Consider the following 27,703-nt stretch of genomic DNA (forward strand, 5'->3'; position numbering starts at 1 on the left):
GATGACTTACTAACTACAGCTCTGACAATATTCTCTGACCTTCTGGGAGGAGAAAGAGCAGGAAAAATCATTATTGAAAGAATTCATAGAGCCTTACGTCCTAAACCTGTGACACCGGATCCACAAAGAGATGTGATTTGTGGCCTACTCAGTTACGTAGACACTGCAGCGCTACTACAAAAGGCTAGAGAGATTCCTGATATACTCTTTCAAGGAGCTAAAGTTATTTTCTTCCAAGATGTGGCACCTAGCACGTTAGCCAAGTGGAGACTACTAAAACCATTAACAGATATGCTGCTGGAAAAGAAAGTATAATTTTGCTGACTATCCCCATTTGGCTTATCCGCCATGTGTGAGGGTAAGCAAATTGTTGTCAGACATCCAAACAACCTGGATAAGATTTGGCAGCGGTTACATATTCCGCCATTGGATATACCCTCTTGGCTTCCAATACATCTACAAGCCCCTTTTCCGGTTCTGCCTCAACTGGCTGAATGTACTACTACTACTAAAGGGAAATCTCCAAAATACAGACTGGTGGTACAAGCCTCCTCTTCAGTGACCTGAAAAAATTCATTACATTAATCGCTGATGGACTGTGATTTTGAAGAAAATAAAACTTGAACTGAGAGGTCATGTGAGTTTGCAACCGATTTACACCTTGTTTTAGCGCTATAATGTTTTACAAGTTTCTTTGGTATATGATACTTGTTGTTCTTCTTGCATTTAACTCAATCTTTATAGACCAAGATTGCTCATTTGTTCTTGTGAAAATGCTAGTCACATATATATTATTTGAGAGTGCATTTGTTCTCCTGTCTCACTCATCTCACTGCAAACTGACACATGCACTTCTTTTCTATTTACTTTGACTATTGTGTTCTACACTTCCCTAGCACATGTCACGTTCTGTTCGACACTGTGACAGACGCTCTTTATGTGGTATTGCTTGAAATCCGCCCAACTTTTAGTAAGGCACCATACACACGACCGTATATGTTATCCATAATTACGGACCCATTCTTTTCTATTGGCCACGGACCCCTTTTAGTATTTTTACGGATGGGTGTCCAAGCTGAAAAAATGATAGAACCTGTCCTATTCCTGTCCGTAATTACGGCACGGACTCTCCCATAGACGCCTATGCGCGCTTCCGTAAAAACGGACAGCTACGGATGTGCATCCGTAAACCGTCCGTATTTACGGAAGCGTTGCTATGCAACATGTTGGGGACAACATTTGCAGCCTCCCTCTTTTTTCACGGATCTGTATATACGGATCAAATACGGATGCAATACGGTATATACGGTATATACGGCTAAGTTACGAATGACTACAGATCCATATTTACAGACAGTATTTCAAGATACGATGAAAATACAGTCGTGTGCATGGGGCCTAACCCTGCATCCATGGGAGGGTTAAGCCTCCCTCACTTACCTTTATCCATAAGTACTTCTGTTTGATCCTAACCCTTTTCCTGCCCCCAAATAAGATCATTGGGAATTACTTCTATCAGCTTAAAGACCCTTCTATTGATCCATACCCGACAAGATGAGGAACAATTTTCACAAGGGATATTCTATCGCTCCTCGAAAGGGGAGGTTTACTCCACATATGCGCCTTAGCTCTAGTTTTTTAAATCAATTGCATAATATTTAAAGAGATATGATTTTCCAGATTACCATCTATGTTAATCTCCAGGTATTCAAAGTGATGTGGGGGACTCAAGACAGATCATTTTCCGGAAAAATCATTATCTATTGCATCCAATGGTAGCAGAATAAATTTTCCCCAATTAATCGCTAATCCAGATAATGAACCAAATTGTATCACCTGAATGGCCCTCGGGACAGACCTCACTGCGTCGTTCAGGTATAATAAAACATAATTTGCATATAAAAGGATTTTGTCCCTCACCACTCCACAACCGAATCCAGAAATAGACTCATCCTCTCTTATTAGAATTGGGAGAAAGGGGACACCCCTGCCGAGTTCCTCTAAAGAGTTCAACAGAATGGGATAAGTCCCCACAGGCACTGACTCTAGCAGTGGGAGAACTATACATCACGTTCACCACATCGAAGAAATTACTTCCAATCACAAATTTTGCCACAACCCTCAAGAGAAAAATTCACTCCAATGCCCACGTGGTCTTGTGGGTAAAACGGCTGTTTACCTGCAAAACCTACTGGCCATTAACAATCAATTTAAGATCCGCGCCAAGCAGCATGTCAGAGCTGTTTTCGGCCGCCTGGCTGCAAGTTCCGTTTGTCCTTATCCTTAGGAGTACTTGGTCTCTACAGTTCTTGATCATTAATGGGGAAGAAAGGGAAGGAAGACCCTCACAGATAGGCTTTGGAGAAGTTTTTGTTTTTATTTTTTTGAGTGGAGGTTTAGGAGATATTTTAGTATTTTTTTTGCCTTGATGACAAAGGCTGATGGTGATAAAGGCTGGAACTTGACATGTCGCCTCTATACCGGCTCTTCTTCCAGAGGCGCTTTTGATTTCCTTTTCAATCCTGCAGATGTAGATGCTAAAAAGAAGAATAATGAATATCAGTTATTCGATATCTGCTATTTACATGTGAACTCTGAATTCTACTATGCCGAACATAGGTGGAGTGTGTGCAGATGTCCCCTGGTGTGTTCTCTGTACTTCACCTGCTTATCAGTCTCCTGAAAATATCATCTCATCCATATGTAGTGCGTTGACTTCAGTAACTTTAATAGGCTCTGTCAAGTTTCTGTTTTCTTACTGGTAAAACAGTGTTGCAGATTATACTATTCTACCTGTCAGGAGCAAAGGAAATCTGACGGGACAGAAGCTAACAAGCCAATTACTGGCTCTCATATGCCTTACAATGTAGGTTTTAAAAATAAAAATAAATAAATAAATATATGCCAGTGTGAACAGAACCTAAATCTTAAGAACGGCATCATATTTAAGTAGTAAAAGTACTGCATCTCCTGATCAATTATTCATGTAGACAACCAGACAAGATTTGTTCAGCTCAGCTACATGTACATAAGTAATGGTTGTTTTTTACATACCCTATGCCAACAATTATCATGATGGTAACGATGGTGGGTACAGATATCGCTATGAAGACTTTACTGTTGATTTTTAATGTCTTCTGAAATACCGTCTCAGGTGCTGTGATGTCAAGCACGTCAGGCAGTGTGGGACGAGGCTGGTATACCGCTGTTGTTCTCGTTGATCCACTGAGAACTAAATAAAATAAAAAATCATTTTATCAGTATCAAGGGAGTAAAGAAATTACATTTTAGGTGATTTTAAGACAGAAATAATAATAAAGATATAATATATCAGGACATCACAATTATCTCTCCTCATTATAGTTCATAATAAACTCTTACCATAAAAATGTAGAATTATAAGGGACAGCACCGTCACTAGAAAACTATCTACAAAACACAGTGCGCTGGAGATGAAAGGATGAGCCAAGTGGCAAACTGCTACATCCAATATTCCTACCGGGGAAATCCATCCCTCATATATCAGCGTAGGCCGTCTATGTATTACAGTTCCGCATAGTGGCGGTAATAATATGCACTTACCTCTCACATTATACACAAGGTGGCTGACTGGCACACCGGATTGCAGCATGGTGTTACACTGGTAAACACCGGACTCGTGCATCTGTACGCCCATGACTCTTAAAAAGCTGTCCTCGGACTTCCGGTTCCGGCGCTGGCGATGCAGGACGCGAGTGACTGAGTTCCCGCTCCCGTCCAGCCTGTTTGCTCGCAATAGTCGCTTCGGCGACGACAATCAGCGGTGAAGCCACCAGCCCTGCACACGGAAACATACCTGGTGGTGCCTGTATGGACAGGTACCTCCTCAGAAGCGCGCAGAAGCCAGCCATGGAAGACTCAGCCGCACCGTGAAAAAGGGAGGTAAGATGGCGGCGCTTCCCGCCACTGCGCCCCTGCTATACACACAGGAAGATGAGCTGCAGCACCCTCAGTCCCAGCTTTCAAGCCCAGCAGAACACATAATGTCCTCTCATCCTGCAGCCATTGATTATGTAGCCCTGGCCCGTGAAGTAGCCAAACAGATAGCGCCAGACCTGCAAAAGGCGCTGGAAAAAACGGTGCAAGATTCCCTAAACCGCGTGCATGCGGAGCTGGCACAAGTCACTACCAGAGCTGATGAATTAGAACAGCGTATGACGCTGCTGGAGGATGAGAATGAACGTCTGCAATCCAAACTTAAAGGGGTGCTGTCTGTTAGAACGCAGTTGGGGGACAAGGTGGAGGATCTGGAAAACCGCTCCAGGAGGAGCAACCTGCGACTGGTGGGGCTGAAAGAAGCGGTGATATCTTCTGATTTGCAGCGATTATGTGAGAGGACATTGCCAGTAGCGTTAGGTCTTCCCCGTCCCTGCCGGGTGGAGAGGGCGCACAGAGTGGGGCCGGACCCCAGAAACCTCCCAGCAACAGATGACCACAGTTCGCTTCGTCCCAGACAAGTAATCTTTAAGCTGTTGGATTACAATGATAAGGTGGCACTTATGAAAGCATTCCGCAGCAGATCGCGTCCTTTGGAAATAATGGGCATGAAAGTGCTACTTTTCGAGGATTTCTCTGCGGAGGTTCCAAAACGAAGGCGGGCTTTCAGCAAGATCTGCACCGCGCTGTTCCAAGCGAAAATATGCTTTAACCTGCAGTACCCAGCCATCTTACGGGTGTTTCAGGAGAACGGGCGGAACAAGATTTTCACCACGCCACAGGAAGCGGAGGACGCACTTACAGAGCTTTGCAGGCACAGACCCCAGCACGAGGAGCGTCACAGTCCAGCATACAGTCCAAATCGCAAGTCAAGAGAAGCCAAACGGAACCGACTAGATATGGAGCGAACCTGGGCAGAAGCTTTAATGCCCACACCAGGAAGATCCCGGGGGTGTCGATCCGGAAATGGAGGGGACTCTCCGAAGCCGCAGAGGCGAACGCGGGACCGCACCCGATCTACGTCTTCTGATTGACGGACGAAGTCCTTTTAAGCACCATTATATTTAAGCTGATGTGATGATGATTTTGTGGACGCTGTAGACCAATTGCAGATTCCGACCGGCTACAGATAAGTTTGCAGATAATTTTAAAGTTTTGAGGGCGATATTTGGCGGTCTTATACGACACTTTGTACCGGTCAACAGCTGACCTAATGTTATAATGTTACAATGTTGAAATGGATGCATTTTTGGTATTTCCCTGCATTTTCGCTACAGGAGATTAGTGAGGGCGTTAGATCAGGTTCTGAGATTTTTCCTTGTGGACGGGATCGACCGGGAATGATACAATGTCTCCCCTACGCAAGGGATTAGTTATATCTGCCACAGATGGCATACTTGGGGAAGTTTCGGTAGGAGATCTGGGAAAAGGAGGCAGGGAAACCTAGAGGCGAAACAAGATTTATGTGGATATGTGATGATATAATCCAAATGGACTCTAGGTTGTTAAACCGATGTTATAAGAATGTATAAATGTGTGCACAGGCGACAAAAGGGTAATGAGGTGGCAAGGGCAGGTGCATCTTCCTCAATGAAGGAGACATATATGCAGGTCTGGGGGGGAGGGGGAGGGAGGGGCGTGTTTTGACACAACAGAAAAAAGTGAAGTCACTTACACCAGTGGGTATTAAGGGGCTGATAACCCTTGCCGTAGGTGATTTTATGGTTTTGTTAGATAAGGGCCGGATGGCCTTGACATGGAGTTTGGTTCTGGTTTATAAGCCGGGTTTTGGTTATGTTATTAATGTTTATACATGGCTCTTGGAAAAAGGCGGATCTGACTCCCCGAACCTATCACGACTTTTAGGCATTTTAGCTCATCTTATGCACGGCCCAATAACATGAAAATAGTCTCTTGGAACGTTAAAGGGCTGAGATCCCCACAGAAACGGACCAAACTTTTGCGACACATGAAACAATTACACCCAGATGTGGCCCTATTACAGGAAACTCACCTTACCGAGCCAGAGTTTAAGTATTTGCAAAAATTCTGGGTGGGTCAGGTTTTTGGCTCGTCGGCAAGGGAGGGTAAGGCGGGAGTTATAATTTTGGTACATAAAAATTTTGCGTTTACGCTGGTGTCCCAGGAGCGGGATGACGAGGGTCGTTGGATCCATCTAGAGATGAAACATGCAGGGGAAACTATCAGTATTCATAATGTGTATGGCCAAAATACGGTTAACACAGGTTTTTTTGCTCATTTGGAAACCCAACGCCAGCAGGTTCGCACTAGGTTTTTGATTCTAGGGGGAGACCTTAACACTGTAAGGTCCTCAAGGGAAGATAGGAGCGTAGGGACTAGTTCGCAGAGAAATAGAGATAGGATCTTGCCCGACTTTTTAAGACACACGGCCCTAATAGATGCGTGGAGGAGTCTACACCCAGATGCGCGGGAATACACACATTTCTCCCATGTTCATCAGTCATGGTCGCGTATTGATTACTTGCTAGTTAATGACGCATTATCGCGACGATTACGTGACGCGGCGATTGAAGATCTAGTTATTTCGGACCATGCCCCGGTTACCATTACCTTGGCCGACACAGTAGCTAGAGGAACGGATTTTATCAGGAGGTTTCCCGCCTTTCTGGCAAAGGATGAGGGCTTTATACAGAAGCTTAAGGGGTGGTGGATGGAATTTGATGGGGATAATGTATCGCATCGTTCGGAACCGTCATTGTATTGGCGTACAGCCAAAGTGGTAATAAGAGGGAAAGTTATGCAATTTATGTCTAATCTTAAACGCAAGACGACCGAAGGGTACAAGGCAGCGAGCGACAGACTACGGTGTGCATACACAGCATTTCTACACTCTCCATCACTGTCATTGGGGGAGAAATGGAGGGAAGCTAAGCGACAGTTTGATCAGTGGTTAGACAAAAGAGAGAGTATTTACCGGTCCCAATTTGATGCCGATCTAATGCGTTTCGGCAATAAAGCGGGCAAATTATTAGCGCGATTAGCGAAGGGGAGGTATGCACCGTCACACATTTCAACACTTAACGAATCCAATGGAACTCCTACCTCAGACCCAAAAAAAATCAACACTATATTAAGTCAGTACTACCAAGCCCTTTACGCAGAAACACCCATAGACCACCAAAAAGGGAGGGAATTTTTGGAGAAGGTGAAGCTGCCAGGGCTCACTCAGGAGCAGAACGATCACTTGAGCGCAGAGATTACATTAGAGGAAGTTCGGAGCGCCATTAAGACCTTATCTAACGGAAAGGCCCCGGGTCCGGATGGATTCACAGGAGAGTTTTTAAAATCTCTGAGAGAAGAAATCAGCCCTACCTTGGTGGCATATTAAAATATTTTACTAAAGTAGGGTCTCGGGCAGTGAAGTTAGCCCTGTTCGCTGATGACGTTATACTTTTTATGTCAAATCCTCAAGAGCATTTAAGGACGATTTTCCATTTTTGCAGGAATTTGGGCAATGCTCGGGGTATAAAGTCAACCTAGCTAAAAGCGAACTGCTGGAGTTGGGCAGGCCATTGCCTAAGACCTTTTGGCAATCCTTGGGGTGTGGGATATCCCCGGTCGAACACTGCATTACTTATCTGGGTATCAGAATAGGGAGGGTGCCAGACACCCTGTATGGCCTAAATTATCCCCCGTTATTTAAAAAAATACAAGCGGAACTCACTAGATGGGGTCAATTGCCGTTGTCCCTCCTGGGAAGGTGCCACCTGATTAAGATGGTTAGCTTCCCCAGATTGCTATACCCCTTTCAAACAATCCCTCTCTTATTGAAGCATGTGGATGTCTCTAAGCTGACGGCCTCATTCACTAAATTTATATGGGCAGGAAAAAGGCCTCGCATCGCACTTACCAAGCTCATGATGAGCAAACAAGAAGGGGGTGTGAACTTTCCGAATGTCAGGGGTTATAACGTGGCCTGTCTTTTTCGTCATGTAGTAGATTGGCTTCACGAAACGAGCAATTATTCCAACTTAGATCTGGAGGGGGAGTATGCCTCACCCTGGAACCTGAAAGCTTTGTTACACTGTAGAGTTGCTTCTCTTCCGTGCCATCTCAAAGCCTCAATTGTATTGAGAGATACAGTCCTAGCTTGGAAAGTGGTACTAAGCAGTTTGGGTTACCTCACCTGGTATCGAAACATATGCCGTTGAGCGGGCACCCAGAATTTTTACCAGGAGTAGGCAAGGGGGAAGGAATTGCCTCATGGGGGATGGTAGGCATTGACAACGCAGGGGATCTTATGCACATAGAGGAAAGGAGGTGGTTAACTGGGGAGGAAATCACCACTAAACTCAGACCTATAGAAGGTAGGGTCAATTTTTTACAAATACTTCAGGTACGAGCATTTTGTACCCCCAGGCTCAGGGATTTGAGTAAGGAAGATACCTCGCACACTCTAGATGAGGTCATAGGTCCAACAACTGGGCGGGCGACCATTTCAGGGTTGTATAGAGCACTGAGAGATGGTTTTGTTCATCCGCAATCAAGGATTACTTTCAAAATCTGGGAACGGTGGACCCAAGATCCAGGTATAGGAGAGATCATACTGGGAGGTTGGGAGACGGTACGGAAGAGTGTTATAAATGAGAGCTGGAGGGAAACCTATTTTAAATTGATGCATTCAGCTATATATGGCTTTAATATTTTGCCTTCACAATCCTTCCCTGACCGCATTACGAGTTGCCCCAAATGCAATACACCTTTGACGAATTTATGGCATGGAGTGTGGGGGTGCGTACATACGAAACGATTTTGGGGGATGGTGCAAAAATATATTGAGGATCATTGGAAAGCGAACCTCCCAATGACGCCTCAAGCGCTACTATTCCATCAGGCGCGGCCGCCGGAGGAAGAGGGTGCTCGAGGGGTGAGATCACCTCCAGTGCTGGTGCACACGATTTTACTGGTAGCCTTGAGATGCCTGCTGAGTAAATGGTTGGAAGCAGACATGCCGGGGTTAGAACTGATTGTGTCGCGGCTGAAACAGTTATTAGTTCTTGAGAGGGTGGAGGTGGAAAGGCGGAAGGAAACGGGAACCAAGAAGCTATTTGATAAGTGGCAAATATTCATAGAATCGCAATGTACAGCAGCCGAAATAGCGGAAATTGTTAAGCCTTTCCAGCACACAAAGTGGTACTGCACGCAGCTCTTGGCAGGCACTTTAGGGGGGTTGCAACTTTGAACTAGTTGGGAGATAAATGACAAGTAGATACTCATTGATGACCTAAGTTGTGTCGGGGTTGGGGGAAGTCATGTTTTCGGTCCATGTGAAGATCGACACTTATGCCATGTTTGTATGTTATGTTATGTTGAATTTAATTCAAAGTTAATTCAATGACAGTTGAGTGCTGCACAGTTATGATGTCATTTTTACATGAAATGTTTGTAAGAAAATGTGAAAACTGACAATAAAAAGGATATTTAAAAAAAAAAAAAGCTGTCCTCGGTGACTTTTGGTTCATTTTCACCGGGCTGAAAAGATAATATGGACAATTGTTAGAGCCTTCTATGTCTCAATTATTTATATCAATGTCATTATCACTGGGGGAGAAACAAACGCCTTGACTTGATGGCCGTATGTACAATGATATCAGGCACTTTCCTGGTTACTTTATCAAATATCTCCCATTTTACCCTCATTCCCTTAGAAATATGTCAAATATTTACCATGATGAACACATTTTTATAGGGCTCCTGCAGCATGGCATGCCACATAAAGTTACAGTCTAGATATAGATCTTCATCCTCTGTAACTTGCATAAATATTTCTAGACAAAAAGAAAGTGTTAGAGTGTTAGTTATGTATCTACTCGGCCCCTGCGCTGTACACTACATTGTAACTCACAGTCACTGATATTATTATACCATCTACTTACGTCCACAGTTTATCGTCTCGGCAATGTAAGCTTTTTGATTTTTGCATGGAGAGCAGAAAAGTCCAGTTTTCAAATCTGATAAAAGAAGAAAATTATCAAATATGAGTGTTTTATAAGATTTCTTTAGAATAAATATCATAATCATGTGTTGACGTGTATCCCCTGTCACATGGAGGAAACACAGGCTGCCACAAATGGCGCTCCTATTCTACTAGTGGCTCCTGCAGGATTATCATTGGACAGAATCACATCAATCTAAATTTCCTTCTGGTTCAGTAAATCAGATTTTCCGGCATGAACTATGGATTATTGGAAGTGTTCTGCATATTTACAGAGTGGACAGTGAGCGCTTTGTGACCGGTGTTTATTACTAATTTAATATATGGATTTATATAAAGGAATAAAAGCCGCTACTTACCAGAGCATCCACTCTCGGTGCACACACAGCTGCATCTATCCATGTTTTCTGTGAAGAGAGGAAAGTATTTTACTACAACTCTCATCATCCAGTCAGGAGAAGATTGGCATTACAATGCCCTCAAAAACAATGTCAGTCACAGCCCCCCCTCCCCGTACATAGTGACAACCACAATAACCTCCCAAAATACAGCAGCCAATTCAGTTAACCCTTAGTAAAACAGAAGAACTGCAATAGTCATACAATACAATATCAAACTTTTTCAATCATTCCGTGGTTATGTATAAAGCCCATCTTGTCATTCGTTTACGAAAGCAGCTCTGGACTATAAGGCCAAATACCCATGATGCGTATTACGAGCGTATTTTCTTGCAGCAAATTCGCAGCGTAATACAGTACCAGCAAAGTGAATGAGATTTCAAGTAATCTCACCTACATGTTACAGATTTTTTTCTGCACGTAAATTGACCTGCGGTGCATAATTTAAAATCCACCTTATGTCAATTTATCCTGCGTTTCGGCCTAGGAATTGTATCTGACTAGTTTAAAAAACAAAGCGCACCAAAATCAGCAGCATAAAACTGCACCTATTTCTGCATCAAAATGTAAAAACTGCACCTGAAAACGCATCAAAAAGCGTTAGGTGCGGCTTTTAGCTGCAGAATTACCTGCATTTACCTGCGGTTTTGATGCAGATTTTCTGCACCAAATTACTCAACGTGTGCATGTAGCCTAAAACACCAAGCCAATTTCAGCAAGCAAAGAATTTTTTATCAGTTTCCCAGTACTATGGTACTTTAAATGGTGGCATTAGAAACGACATCTCCCCCCGCAAAAAAATAAGCCCTCACTGCACTCTATTAACAGAAAAATAAAAAGTTATGACTCTTGGAAGGCGGGGAGTGAAAAACTAAAATGAAAAATATAGAAATGTCTCAGTCCTTAACGGGTTAACCGGTTGCCGACACAGGTCAAGAATACTCGTCCTGAGCGGCGGGTACTTGGCACATTAGGATGAGTATTCTCATCCTGTGTGACAGCCAGTGTCCGCGCGCCACGATGAGCTGGGCAGCAGCTGTAATTTCTATAATACACAGTCGCAGCCCTGCTCTACCGGCGGAGAGAAGAGAAACCTCTTCTCTCTGCCGTTAACCCCTTGAATGCCGCGATCAAAGCTGATCGCAGCAGCATTCAAATCTAAAGTGAGAAGGGGGTCTCCCCTTTGATCGCATCACAGGAAATCCCTGTGACGCGTTCAATGGCTATACCTGGTATGGGCAGACAGCCCAGGGTCCATTGAAGGACCCCCGGGCTGTCTGACCATATTTCCTGTTGTCAGGGCATACTTAGGTAGATATATGCCAGTACATTAAAGTTCAATAATCGAAATGAAAAATCCCTTTATGGGATTAAAAAACAAAAGTTCAATTAATAAAAAAAAATTGTTTAAAAAATACACAAAAATACACATTTTTTACAATAAATACATTTTTTAAAATATAAGTCCCAAGACATGAAATAATATACGCATATTTGGTATCGCCACGTCCGTAACAACCTATACAATAAATGTATAATGTTATTTATGATGATTGGTGTAAGGTGTAAAAACAAAATAAAGAAAACTGCAGCGGAACTGCTTTTTTTTCTACGTTTTTGCCAAAAATAAAAATGTATAGAAATTAAACGATAATGTAAATGTACCAAAACCATGGTACCTACATAAAGTACAACTTGTCCTGCAAAAATCAAAGTCTCATACAGCTATGTCGGACAAAAAAATGAAAAAGTTATAAGCGCCGGGATACAAAGAGGGAAATATAAAAAAAACTGTTCGGTCCTCAAGGCTTTGCAAAATTGGCCGTGTCCTTAAGGGGTTAAAGGTAAACATACTATTCAATTCTTCTAATATCTCATGAGTCCAGAGCATTATTTGCGTATGTCATGGGATGATGTCATAATAAAATTTTTCTCCCTAGTCTTTCTGATAGCTCATAGGTCACAGATCATAATTTGCATATTCCTTATGACATCTCGGGTTCCATAGTGATGTCACAAAGACATTTTCCGGTAAGGCAGTGCCTGAGGTTGTCAAATGTATCAGTGCTGTTGTCTTCTCCGTGGGACATAGTTCTGTATTTTGCGATTTATAGCGACTAGTGGCTACTAGAAGCGATTTATTTCCAAAAGTTTGGTTCAGATCATGATTGGCCTTCTACTTCTGCTAACATCTTGCTTCATCACAAGATCCCTCTGCTGCATCGAATGCGACGCAAGAGGGAAAATGGCTATGGCTAAATATCACACTTTTATCAGAAGCCAAGTGGATGAAAGCACAGAGGCCTATGTGACCATCAGGCGGTTTTCTAAAATTGCCGAAAAAGAGATTCTAAATTACCTGGAGGATGAAGTCGAGATGCTGGGTAATTGTCTTATTAGTATTACTATTATTATTATTACTATAATTATTATTATTATCATTATTATTGTTATTATTATTATTACTATTATTATTATTATTATTGTTATTACTATTATTATTATTATTACTACTATAACTATTATTACTATTATTATCATTATAACTATTATTGTTATTACTATTATTATTATTTTTATTACTATTATTATTATTACAATTATTATTACTACTATTATTATTATAATTTGAATGATGATATATAGATAATGATTGTATCTTTGGTGTTTCCATTCCAGATGACTATGCTATTTCCGACATAGTTTCGGAGTATAAAAAATCGGTTGATATCATCGAGGCAATAGATTTTAAAGGTAAATATTACATTTTGCTTCTCTTATTAGTGTAAAATAAAAATGACTTTTGTTTTGGGGGCCCAGACTAATAGATTGGGGAATTAGCTGCCATTATTATTTCTCTTCATTTATTCTAGATGTCCAGCTTCTTCATATAATTATACATCAATTTAAACAACTTAAAGAAAAGCTGAAGGTGATAGCCCAGGAGTCTCAGGAAAGTAAGTGAAACATTCATGTCTAGCTAGTGATGCCAGTTTATCCACCCGGAGATGACAGATCTATATAGTGGGAGCTCTGGTAATACTGATGCGGTGTGCCAGTGTCTCTCCCCGGTGCAGCGTGTAACAGATTGGGGTGCACTCCCTGTTGACTTATCTGAGTTAAGTTAAAAAACGTCAGGTCGGACCTTTTACTTGTGCAAACAGAAACTTCATGACTGTAACGCTCGGTCTGAACACCATATTTTTCATATTTACACCAGGCAACTTACAAATGTACATTGATAAATCCCCTGCTTCCCTTCACACTGTGCATTATAAAACTGTCTGTCTGCAGCCACCACTAGAGGGAGCTCAGTGCATATAAATCTATCCAGATACAATTAAACTCAATGAAAGGTATACAAATCTATGTCAGGAAGCCAAAGGAGTTAATAGTCGGGCTCCCTTCTAACTTCGGGCACCATAGCAGTGGCCGTGGTCTGCGTCTATGGTAAGTGCGCCACCGGACCTGGCAGAGGATGGGTATCGAATTCAAATAGTAAGAAACCTGACTGTTTCTTAGATTGTCACAAGTGGCTTTTTTTCTGTTACTTCTCCTTGTCAGTGTAGCAGTCGACATTCTATTGACAGACAGGAGCAAATTTGCTAAAAATCTAATATTGAGAACTTTGTGCAGTTCTGTAATGTATATATGTGAACCTATACTATACGCTGCACATTCAGTGCCATTTTTTTTATAATTAGTAATTTTGCATTTCTTTCACTTTTAGGGAGATGCCCAAATAAAAAAGGTGAGTTCTTATAGATATATTATTACCCCATAACATGCTGCAACATTATTACATGTGACTGTACTAGACGCCTGCGCCTCATGTAGAAATACTGGTGCAGGCAGAAACTGCAGGTCTTCCCCATAGCCACCAATCACATCACAGCTTTTATTTTCTTCCCTACACTGGACAGATGACAGCAGGAATCTGATTGGCTGCTGTGGATGTCAGTTCTAGGAGCTGCTGGGCTCTATATAGGACCCGGACTCTACTGGGGCAGCTCAGAGATTTCAATGGAAATGTATAAGTTCAATGTTTATGAGTCTGACAACGACAACATTAAGTAACAAGTTCTTTTTTTCTTTATTTCTCAGGTGAAGACAGCTGTGGTAAGTACATCTTATACTTTTTATTTATTTTTGATATTTTCTATAACATTGTAAGTTTTTAAAACAAGTGTATTTCCCCAGGTATAATGGTGCAAACGTACACCAATTGTAAGACCTGTGACGAGGAAAATGTTGTCTGCGCCGGGGGCCATCCAAAAAATCAAGGTATAGTATGAGTTTTATTCATTGGCCAGAGGAACCGGGATTATTGTTAATATAATATGTGTGAATTGTGACTTACCGTTCATGTGTATGGAAAATATATTTGTATTATATATTTATGGTGTTGTCAGAACACCTCTATTATACATGGATGACAGCACTATATAGACGCTGCACACCTCCCCCCGCAGAGGACAAAAAAGTTACATGTAAGCGGCCGCTGACTGGTTACTTACATATAACTATGAGAGCGGGCAGCACTGTAGAGAACGTGAAGTAAGTAAAGAGACGCTGCTGTATTTTGGGAGGTTATTGTGGTTGTCACTATGTACGGGGGTGGGGGGCTGTGACTGACATTGTTTTTGAGTACCAGCCGACACTTTATGAGGGTCATTGTGACCAGTGCTCTATGGGGACAACTTTGCATAGCGCTATATAAAGGGCACTGTCGCTGGCACTGATTAGGGAGACACTCACTGTATGTGTTACTGGGTTGGGGGCATTGTAATGACAATCTTCCCCTGACTGGATGATGAGAGTTGTAGTAAAATACTTTCCTCTCTTCACAGAAAACATGGATAGATGCAGCTGTGTGTGCACCGAGAGTGGATGCTCTGGTAAGTGGCGGCTTTTATTCCTTTATATAAATCCATATATTAAATTAGTAATAAACACCGGACACAAAGCGCTCACTGTCCACTCTGTAAATATGCAGAACACTTCCAATAATCCATAGTTCATGCCGGAAAATCTGATTTACTGAACCAGAAGGAAATTTAGATTGATGTGAATCTGTCCAATGATAATCCTGCAGGAGCCACTAGTAGAATAGGAGCGCCATTTGTGGCAGCCTGTGTTTCCTCCATGTGACAGGGGATACACGTCAACACATGATTATGATATTTATTCTAAAGAAATCTTATAAAACACTCATATTTGATAATTTTCTTCTTTTATCAGATTTGAAAACTGGACTTTTCTGCTCTCCATGCAAAAATCAAAAAGCTTACATTGCCGAGACGATAAACTGTGGACGTAAGTAGATGGTATAATAATATCAGTGACTGTGAGTTACAATGTAGTGTACAGCGCAGGGGCCGAGTAGATACATAACTAACACTCTAACACTTTCTTTCTGTCTAGAAATATTTATGCAAGTTACAGAGGATGAAGATCTATATCTAGACTGTAACTTTATGTGGCATGCCAGGCTGCAGGCGCCCTATAAAAATGTGTTCATCATGGTAAATATTTTACGTATTTCTAAGGGAATGAGGGTAAAATGGGAGATTTTTGATAAAGTAACCAGGAAAGTGCCTGATATCATTGTACATACGGCCATCAAGTCAAGGCGTTTGTTTCTCCCCCAGTGATAATGACATTGATATAAATCATTGAGACATAGAAGGTTCTAACAATTGTCCATATTATCTTTTCAGCCCGGTGAAAATGAACCAAAAGTCACCGAGGACAGCTTTTTAAAAATCATGGGCGTACAGATGCACGAGTCCGGTGTTTACCAGTGTACCACCATGCTGCAATCCGGTGTGCCAGTCAGCCACCTTGTGTATAATGTGAGAGGTAAGTGCATATTATTACCGCCACTATGCGGAACTGTAATACATAGACGGCCTACGCTGATATATGAGGGATGGATTTCCCCGGTAGGAATATTGGATGTAGCAGTTTGCCGCTTGGCTCATCCTTTCATCTCCAGCGCACTGTATTTTGTAGATAGTTTTCTAGTGACGGTGCTGTCCCTTATAATTCTACATTTTTATGGTAAGACTTTATTATGAAATATAATGAGGAGAGATAATTGTGATGTCCTGATATATTATATCTTTATTATTATTTCTGTCTTAAAATCACCTAAAATGCAATTTCTTTCCTCCCTTGATACTGATAAAATGAATTATTTTTTGTTTAGTTCTCAGTGGATCAACGAGAACAACAGCGGTATACCAGCCTCGTCCCACACTGCCTGACGTGCTTGACATCACAGCGCCTGAGACGGTATTTCAGAAGACATTAAAAATCAACAGTAAAGTCTTCATAGCGATATCTGTACCCACCATCGTTACCATCATGATAATTGCTGGCATAGGGTATGTAAAAAACAACCATTACTTATGTACATGTAGCTGAGCTGAACAAATCTTGTCAGGTTGTCTACATGAATAATTGATCAGGAGATGCAGTACTTTTACTACTTAAATATGATGCCGTTCTTAAGATTTTGGTTCTGTTCACACTGGCATATATTTATTTATTTTATTAAACCTACATTGTATGGCATATGAGAGCCAGTAATTGGCTTGTTAGCTTCTGTCCCGTCAGATTTCCTTTGCTCCTGACAGGTAGAATAGTATAATCTGCAACACTGTTTTACCCAGTAAAAAAACTAAAAAAACAGAAACTTGGCAGAGCCTATTAAAGTTACTGAAGTCAATGCACTACATAGGGATGAGATGATATTTTCAGGAGACTGATAAGCAGGTGAAGTACAGAGAACACACCAGGGGACATCTGCACACACTCCACCTATGTTCAGGATAGTAGAGTTCAGAGTTCACATGTAAATAGCAGATATCGAATAACTGATATTCATTTTTCTTCTTTTTAGCATCTACATCTGCCGGATAAAAAGAAGATCAAAAGCGCATCTGGAAGAAGAGCCGGTATAGAGGCGACATGTCAAGTTCCAGCCTTTATCACCATCAGCCTTTATCATCATGGCAAAAAAAAACCTAACGTATCTCCTAAACCTCCACTCAAAAAAATAAAAACAAAAACTTCTCCAAAGCCTATCTGTGAGGGTCTTCCTTCCCTTTCTTCCCCATTAATGATCAAGAACTATAGAGACCAAGTACTCCTAAGGATAAGGACAAACGGAACTTGCAGCCAGGTGGCCAAAAAACAGCTCTGACACGCTGCTTGGCGCGGATCTTAAATTGATTGTTAATGGCCCGTAGGTTTTGCAGGTAAACAGCCGTTTTACCCACAAGACCACGTGGGCATTGGAGTGGGTTTTTCTCTGGAGGGTTGTGGCAAAATTTGTGATTGGAAGTAATTTCATCGATGTGGTGAACGTGATGTATAGTTTTCCCACTGCTAGAGTCAGTGTCTGTGGGGACTTATCCCATTCTGTTGAACTCTTTAGAGGAACTCGGCAGGGGTGTCCCCTTTCTCTGCTCTTGTTCGCCATGTTTATTGAACTTTTGGCAATTCTAATAAGAGAGGATGAGTCTATTTCTGGATTCGGTTGTGGAGTGGTGAGGGACAAAATCCTTTTATATGCAAATTATGTATTATTATGCCTGAACGACGCAGTGAGGTCTGTCCCGAGGGCCACTCAGGTGATAGAATTTGGTTCGTCATCTGGATTAGCGATTAATTGGGGAAAATTTATTCTGCTACCATTGGATGCAATAGATAATGATTTTTCGGGAAAATGATCTGCCTTGAGTCCCCCACATCACTTTGAATACCTGGAGATTAACATAGATGGTAATCTGGAAAATCATATCTCTTTAAATATTATGCCATTGATTTAAAAAACTAGAGCTAAGGTGCATATGTGGAGTAAACCTCCCCTTTCGAGGAGTGATAGAATATCCCTTGTGAAAATGGTTCCTCATCTTGTCGGGTATGGATCAATAGAAGGGTCTTTAAGCTGATAGAAGTAATTCCCAATGATCTTATTTGGGGGCAGGAAAAGGGTTAGGATCAAACAGAAGTACTTATGGATAAAGGTAAGTGAGGGAGGCTTAACCCTCCCATGGATGCAGGGTTAGGCCCCATGCACACAACTGTATTTTCATCTATCCCGAAATATTGTCCGTAAATACGGTCCGTATTGCATCCATATTTGATCGTATATACAGATCCGTAAAAAAGAGGGAGGCTGCAAATGTTGTCCCCAACATGTTGCATAGCAACGCTTCCGTAATTACGGACGGTTTACGGATGCACATCCGTAGCTGTCCGTATTTACGGAAGAACGCATAGGCTTCTATGGGAGAGTCCGTGCCGTAATTACGGACAGGAATAGGACAGGTTCTATAATTTTTTCAGCTTGGACACCCATCCGTAAAAATACTGAAAGGGGTCCGTGGCCAATAGAAAAGAATGGGTCCGTAATTATGGATAACATATACGGTCGTGTGTATGTTTCCTTACTAAAAGTTGGCCGGATTTCAAGAGGTTGTCTGGGATTAGGGGCAGTTTCTTTTACCCCGATTTGGAATAACTATGATTATAAAAATGTATGATAATTCCCGAGTATAGTTTTTGGGAAAGAATTGGTATTACACGGGAAGGTCACATATTTTTAAAGAGGGACAAATAATTCCTTTTGAGGATTTACAATTCACGTATGGGGTAAATAAGAAATTTGGATATAGGTATTATCAATTATGGCATGCTAGCACTAAATCCATGGACAAAATTTTGTTCAGAGTTCAAAAGTACTTTGCTTTAGAATGTATTCTTGAGATGAATGCAGCGAGGGCTTCTGTCAAGTATTTATCAAATAATTATATGTTTATAACTCACAAAACACTGTTTTCACAAGTCAAAGTGGTTGAAATAGGGATTTAGGTCCAATTAGGCCCCATGCACACGGCCGTGCCCGTAATCATAGCCCACGGTTGTGGGCACGGCCGGCCGCTGACGACCGCCTGCATTTTTTGGCCGTGCTCCCATACAAAATACGAAAAATAGGACATGCTCTATAATTCCCGGCACGGTGCTCCGGTACGGACACCCATCCATAGCGCTATGGAAAGGTATCCGTGGCCAATACAACCGAATGGGTCCGTAAAACCGCGGACCGCAGTACGGTCCACGGTAATACGATCGTGTGCATGGGGCCTAAGTTGGGAGAAATGTATAATGTGAATAAGAATGGGAAGGAGACTTCGCTTTGTGAAAACAATCTTATGGTTCAGTTCAATCTTACCCATCAATTATATTATTCTCCTGCCTCACTGTATAAAATGGGTTTAATTAACCCCTTGAGTACCCAGCTCATTTTGGCCTTGAGGACCAGACCCATTTTTTCAAATCTGACATGTATCACTTTATGTGGTAATAACTCCGGAATGCTTTTACCTATCCAATTGATTCTGAGATTGTTTTCTCGTGACACATTGGACTTTAGTTTAGTGCAAAAATTTGGTCGATAAATTCATTCCTTATTTGTGAAAAACACCAACATTTAGCGAAAATATGAAGAAATTATGATTTTTCCCATTTTAAATGTATCTGCTTGTAAAACAGATGGTAATACCACACAAAATAGTTACCAATTAACATCACCCATATGTCTACTTTATGTTTGCATCGTTTTTTGAACATTCTTTTATTTTTCTATGACCTCACAAGGCTTAGAACTTTAGCAGCAATTTCTCATATTTTTAAGAAAATTTCAAAAAGCGATTTTTTCAGGGACGAGTTCAGTTCTGAAGTGGTTTTGAGTGCCCTATATATTAGAAACCCCCATAAAACACCCCATTTTGAAAACTGCACCCCTCAAAGTATCTAAAACAGCATTCAGAAAGTGTTTCAACTCTTTAGGCGTTTTACAGGAATTGAAGGAAAGTAGAGCTGAAATTTTCAAATTTCATTTTTTTTTACAAAATTCATATGTAATACATTTTCTTCTGTACCACAGAAGGTTTTACCTGAGAAACGCAACTCAATATTTATTGCCCAGATTCTGCAGTTTTTAGAAATATCCCACATGTGGCCCTAGTGCGCTAATGGACTGAAACACAGGCCTCAGAAGCAAAGGAGCACCTCTTGGATTTTGGGGCCTCCTTTTTTCAGAATATATTTTAGGCACCATGTCAGGTTTGAAGAGGTCTTGTGGTGCCAAAACAGTGGAAACCCCCGAAAGTGACCCCCATTTTTTAAACTACACACCTCAGGGAATTTATCTAGGGGTATAGTTAGCATTTTGACCCCACAGGTATTTTGCTATATTTTCTGGAGTTAGTCTGTGAAAATGAAAATCTACTTTTTTTCTGGAAAAACGTAAAAATTTCTAATTTTTGCAAGAAATAAAGGAGAGAAAGCACCCCAACATTTGTAAAGCAATTTCTCGCGATTACGGAAATACCCCATATGTGGTAATAAACTGCTGTTTGGACCCACAGCAGGGCTCAGAAGGGAGGGAGCGCCATTTGGATTTTGAAGCTCTGATTTTACTGGAATGGTTTTCAGTGCCGTGTCACTTTTGCAACGCCCTGGAGGGACCTAAACAGTGGAATCCCCCCAAAAGTGACCCCATTTTGGAAACTATACCCCTCAAGGAATTTTTCTAGTGGTATAGTTATCATTTTGACCCCACAGGTTTTTTGCTGAATTTATTGGAATTAGTCTGTGAAGATGAAAAGAGACTTTTTTTTGGAAAAAACACAGAATTTTCTAATTTTTATAAGGAATAAAGGAGAAAAAGCACCTCAACATTTGTAAAGCAATTTCTCCTGATTACGGAAATACCCCATATGTGGTAATAAACTGCTGTTTGGACCCATGGCAGGGCTCAGAAGGGACGGAGCACCATTTGGATTTTGCAGCTCAGATTTTGCTGAATTGGTTTCTGGGGGCCATGTCGCGAGTCCCTGAAGTACCAGTACTGTAGAAATTCCCCAGATGTGATCCCAATTTGGAGACTATACCCCTGAAAGAATTAAATTAGAGGTGTAGTGAGCATTTTGAGCCCTCAGGTGTTTTATAGATTTTATTAGAATTGGTCCGTGAAATATAACCTGTAGCTTTAGCTCAGAATTTTTCATTTCCACAAGGAATACAGGAGAAAAGACACCCCAAAATGTGTTACACAATTTCTCCTGATTACGGAAATACCCCATATGTGGTTGTAAACGGCTATTTGGACATACGGCAAGGGTCTAAACGGAAAAAGTGAAATTTCGTTTTTGGAGTGGAGATTTTACAAAATTTGTTTTTGACGCCATGTTGCATTGCGCTGAGGTACCAGTACAGTGAAAACTCCCGAGAAGTGACCCCATTTAGGAAACTACACCCCTCAAGGAATTCATCTAGAAGTGTAGTGAGCATTTTGACCCCCAAAGGTTTTGCAGAAATTAGTGCACAGTGGATGTTGCAGATTGAAAATTGACATTTTCCACATATATGCTATTTCAGTGCCCAATGCGTTGGGCCCAGCTTGTACCACTGGAGACATACGCCCCATAAATTGTTAAACTGTTCTCCAGAGTACGGTAATACCCCATATGTGGTCATAAACCGCTGTTTGGGCACACTGCCAGGCCCAGAAGGAGCGCCATTTGGCTTTTGGAGCGCAGATTTTGCTTGGTAGTAGTTTTGTTTAGTGTTTTACTGGTGTTTCAGCTTATAATGTGGGGGCATATGTAATCTGTGCGGAGTACATACATTTTTTGCGTGACACACTGTCGTTTTTATTGGTACCATGTTTGGCTACGCGCGACTTTTTGATCACTTTTTATTCCATTTTTTTGGAAACAACGTGACCAAAAAAGGAAATTCTGCCATTGTTTTTTATGGTATTTTTTTTACGGTGTTCACCGTGCGGGATAAATAATATGATATTTTTTTAGGTCAGGCCGATACGAACGCGGCGATACCTATTATGTCTAGTTTTTGTCTTTTTTTTTCATTTTTTTTCTAATTATAAAGGGCTTGATCAGGGAAACAAGGCGATTAGTGTTTTTATTACGTAAAACTTGTATTTATTTATTTATCTAAAACTTTTTTTTTTACTTTTTTTTTACTTTTTATTTTACACATACTAGGGGACTGGAAGATCTGATCTTCTGATCCCCTGCACAATACACTGCACTACTTCTGTATGTACTGATGTAGTGCAGTGTATTGTAACTGTCACTTTACAACTGACAGTTGAGCCTATTACGTCCTGCCTTGGGCAGGACCTAATAGGCTCCCGTACCTGGCAACCAGGAAGCCGTTGCTAGGCTTCCTGGTTGCCATTGCAACCATCAGAACCCCGCGATTTTTCGCGGGGGGGGCAATGGGGTGCAGAGGGAGCCCCCTCCCTCTGTATCAATCACTTAAATGCCGCTGTCGCTATTGACAGCGGCATTTAAGGGGTTAAACTACAGCGATCGGAGAGGACAGTGATCGCTGTAGTTGCAGTGGGATGTCGGCTGTATATTACAGCCGACATCCGATGAAGATGGAGCGAGCACAGCTCCTGTGCCCGCTTCATCCTCAGGGCGTTACTATACGCCCATTTTCGGGAAGGGGTTAATAAAAAGTGTTTTGTTTTTTTTTACACTGCTTTCTCTGATCTCCTCACGTATCTCACAGAAATGAGGAGATCAGAGAAAGTGACAGGAGCTTTCTCCTGCAGACGACGTCACAGACGGCTGTGATTGGTCAGTCTTCAGAGACTGACCAATCACAGCAATCGCCGGCATTGGGGACTGCTAATTGGTCCCCAGGCCGGTAGCAGAGACGGTTAGCTGTCAATGACAGCTGCCGCCGCTGTTCTGTCACTATGTGATTTCACATAGTGACAGTTTATTCCTGCGCCGTAATAGTACGTCGAAGGTACGCTGGCATAAGTGGCCAGCGACGTACTATTACGTCAAAGGTACGCAAGGGGTTAAGGAGGCAAAATGCCATAGATGCCAATATCCAGTGGCAGAGTTTTTGCATATGGTATGGGCGTGCCCTGCTATTGATTCATATTGGTCTTTGATATTTAAGAAGTGGCATCCAAATTAGATCGGGTGATCTTGAAATCCGCTCCGTTGGCACTTTAAATTGTACTGCGTATTGCAAATGCAAATACATCTCATTTTGAGAGTTTTACTGCTCGCTAAAAAAGTTATTGCAAGGAAATGGATGGCAGAGACTCGCCCCTCTTTTCAGGAATGGAAAAACATTGTTCTTAACCCTTTCAAGACCGAGCTCATTTTGACCTTCATGACCAGCCCCATTTTCTCAAATCTGACATGTGTCTCTTTATGTGATAATAACTCCGGAATGCTTTTGCCTATCCAAGCGATTCTGAGATTGTTTTCTCGTGACATATTGTACTTTATGTTAGTGGAAAAATTTGGTCAATAAATTCATTGCTTATTTGTGAAAAACACCAAAATTTAGAGAAAATTTGCAAAAATTATGATTTTTCTCATTTTAAATGTATCTGCTTGTAAAACAGATAGTAATAGCACACAAAATAGTTACTATTTTATATATTCCATATGTCTACTTTATATTTGCATAGTTTTTTGAACATTATTTTATTTTTCTAGGACGTTACAATGTTTAGAACTTTAGCAGCAATTTCTCACATTTTCAAGAAAATTTCAAAAGGCCATTTTTACAGGGACCAGTTCAGTTCTGAAGTGGCTTTGAGGGCCTTATGTACTAGATAGACCCCATAAATCACCCCATTTAAAAACTGCACTTCGTTACTGTTTCTATGGTAGTTACAGCAGAGGAAGCGTGATCTCGTTGTAACCTGTCATTTACCGCGTAATGTTTTTGTAACCTGTCATTTACCGTGTAATCTCGCGGGATTACGCGTCCTCTGCTGTAACTACCACAGACAGAGTAACGAAGTGCAGAGATTGTGAATAGACATCCCGTGGAATGTCTATTCACTGTCTAAACACTTCAGTATCGTTAATGTGTTAGTATAAGACCGCACATAAGTATCTAACAGGATCCCTATGCAATGTGTAAATGAATGGAGAGGAGTGCACGATGCTGATTGGTCAGTGTCATACACTCCTCTGTACAACGTCCACTTGGTCTAAAGTAAAAATACGCCCACTTGGGCATTAAGCAACTCATTAGCATAAATCTAAAAACACTAATAAAGTGGTAAAAAAAGATTGTTTATTTAAATAAAAAGCACTGCTGTCACCTACATTATAGCGCCCATCTCCTTATGTAGGAGATAGGGCACTTATAATGTGGTGACAGAGTCTCTTTAATAGAGATGAGCGAACCGGGACAGCCGAACCCGGTTTCGGTCCGAACTTCCGGAAGAGTTCGGTTTGCAGCGAATCCGAACTTCACCGGGTTCGGCCGAACCCGTTTTGACCGAACCGGGCTACATTTTGGCGCCTGCTACATGTTACATCTAAAATGGAGGTTTTCACAAGATCACCTGACATCAGGCTACCCCATAATGCCTTGCAAACGGCTCTCCCAGCCAATCGGGAGGCAGCATAGGGGCGGGCTCAAGCCTGCAATAAAAGTCTATGCACGGAGCTCAGCGGCCATTTTACAGACAGGAGCTGTAGGGATAGCATCTCTGTGCAGTAAGGGAAAGCTTTAGGAATCTAAAAGGCAGGAATCCAGAAATCGAAGAGGCTCATCCACTACTCACTACTCAGCCAGTGTGTGAATACGCTTTTATCAGGGGCTCATCCCCGTTGCATCCAACTTGCAATACAGGCAGGTTTTGTAGTACTACATACTACATACGCTTTTAGAAGGGGCTCATCCCCGGCCGTTAACATAACAAACAAATAACAATACAACTTGCAATACAGGCAGCCTTTGTAGTAGTGGTAGTAGTACTACAAGGCCCAGCATTCCCTGAGTGCACTGCGGCGTGGCTGATAGAAATTCTCATTCATTGCCATTTGCCAAGCCAGTGTCAGTGTGAATACGCTTTTAGAAGGGGCTCATCCCCCAGGTTTTGATTCAACTTGCTGTACTCCAGCAGTGAAATGTCTGGTAAAAAAAAGGTTGTGAAAGGACGGGGTAGAGGAAAAAACACCTATGCCGTCTCCTCTTCCAGTCCAAATGTTGCATCTGTTGGTGCCAGACCCAGTACCAGCATTTGTGGCACAAGACATGTGCCCAGTTCCACTAGTAGCAGCAGCCATGTGCCTGCTGGTAGTAGTAGCAGTATCAGCAAGCCAGACTTGTCCATCTCCTCCGGTGGGCGGGTTACTTTATTAGACAATACGGCCATTGTGGACTGGTTGGCTGGCTCGCGGTCATCTCAGCAGGAAGACTCTGACGATCTGGCTTCAAGCCAGGTTTCGTTGGATTCCAGATCCTCTACAGTTCCTTGGCACTGTGACAGTAGTAATATAGATATTTCTAGTGTTTCCATTCCATCATCTATGTCTTCGCTCCCCCTTCCTAGCGGGAAGCCATCTTTCCAGAGAGTCCTAAGAGACATCTCCTCGGGTGCGAAGGAAGATACTGAACAACATAGTGATGATGATGATTTGTTTTCCGCGAGTCAGCCAAGGGAGTGTGTTGCGGCGGTGGTGGAGGTGGAAGCGGTGTCCGAGACGCATAGCTGCGGTAGTGGGGGTGTTGGTGGTGGTAGCCGTGGTGGAAGACGCAGTAATGAGGGGGGGCATGGAGCCCGCCATGATGTCACATCACATTCACAACACAGTGACAGAAGTGGCGGGGATGATGAGGAAGGCTATGATGATGATGTTGTTTTAGACAGGACGTGGGAACCAGGTGACGAGGTGATGACGGCGTCAGAGGAGGGGGGTAGTAGTGGCGGCACTGGCCGTGATAAACAGCCAAGCCGAGGTAGGGGCAGAAGTCAATCTGCAAAACGTTGCAGCGGTAGAGTCAGCTCAGGAGCCGGTGACGGCGACACTGATGCTGGTGCAGGCTCCCGAAAAAAGCCTGCCAGACAAGGGGCAAGCTCGGGTGGTGGTGGACGTGGTACTACCTCTTTACGGTACTCTGCCGTGTGGCAATTTTTCTGTACCTTCCCGGAGGACGAAAACATGGCACAGTGCCGTATCTGCAAGCAGAAAGTAAGGCGTGGGCAGGGCAGCAATGTAGGAACTACCGCTCTACGTAAACACATGGAGCGGCATCACAAGGCCATGTGGGACAATCGACATGCCCCACCATCATCATGTACATCTAATGAAGACCCCTCTGCAGCTGTTGCTGCTGCTCCGAGTCCCTGTCATCTAAGTAGTAGCCAGGCCTTATCCACCATGTCGTTGTCATCATCATGATCACTGTCATCTAGTGCTCCTCCTACGTCCCGTCAGTTATCCATTACGGAATCGTTGTCCAATAAGCAACAATATATACCCAGTCATCCACTTGTCGTGCGGCTTAATTCACACCTGGCTAAGTTGTTGGTGGTGCAGTCGCTGCCGTACCACCTGGTCGACTCCGCCGGCTTCAAGCAATTGATGGTGTGCGCTCAGCCTAGGTGGCGAATACCTAGCCGACATTACTTCTCCAAAACAGCTGTCCCTGCCTTGCACAAGCATGTGGAGGAAAAGGTGTGCCAGTCCTTGCAATTATCCGTGTGCAGCAGGGTACATGCCACCGTCGACACGTGGAGCAGCAACTATGGGCAGGGACAGTACATGTCTTTCACGGCCCACTGGGTCAATATTTTGCAGTCCGATGCACCACCGCAGCAATGCCAGGCATTACCACTTCCACGCTTGTATCTTTCTGGTTCAACTCCGGACACCAGGCGCCTACCATCCTCCTCCTCCTACTCCTCCTCCTCCTCCTTGCCTTCCTCCTTGGAGGTCTTCCCGTCCCCGACAGGACACAGCGTATCTTCCACTCCTCCTCCCTCCTCTTTTCATAGGTGCAAGGTGAAGCGCCACAACGCTGTCTTACACCTGCTGAGCCTGGGCGAGAAAAGCCACACAGGGAAGGAGCTGCTGCTGTGCATCAAGGAGGAAATCGCACGCTGGCTGTCTCCTCTGAAACTCACACTGGGCAATGTTGTCTCTGATAACGGCAAGAACGTTGTGGCTGCACTGCGTCTAGGTCACCTGACACACTCTCCTTGCATGGCACATGTGATCAATCTGGTCATAACACGCTTCTTAAAGTCATATGTTGGTTTGAAGGGTGTGCTGGCCATGTCCAGGAGGGTTTGCGTTCGCTTTAGACGTTCGTATGCATTTAAGCACGCCCTCCTGGACTTGCAGCGTCAAAACAATCTCCCAGAACACAGCCTGATTTGCGACGTTCCAACACGCTGGAATTCCACCCTGCACATGTTGGACCGTCTGTATGAACAGCGGAAAGCCGTGAATGATTTCCTGATGCAGCAGACGGG

At 42.6% G+C, this 27,703-nt stretch overlaps 1 long non-coding RNA gene across 1 annotated transcript; it reads left to right on the plus strand.

The window, feature by feature from the left end:
* The first annotated feature begins 15,690 nt into the window (after positions 1 to 15,690).
* Positions 15,691 to 17,438, plus strand: LOC142661379 (uncharacterized). The gene is made up of 3 exons (XR_012850720.1): positions 15,691 to 15,875; positions 16,562 to 16,739; positions 17,258 to 17,438. It is a non-coding gene; the product is annotated as an uncharacterized LOC142661379 (long non-coding RNA).
* The last annotated feature ends 10,265 nt before the right edge of the window (positions 17,439 to 27,703 follow it).

The sequence above is a fragment of the Rhinoderma darwinii genome, chromosome 10, assembly GCF_050947455.1.
Source record: "Rhinoderma darwinii isolate aRhiDar2 chromosome 10, aRhiDar2.hap1, whole genome shotgun sequence".
Classification (NCBI taxonomy): Eukaryota; Metazoa; Chordata; class Amphibia; order Anura; family Rhinodermatidae; genus Rhinoderma; species Rhinoderma darwinii.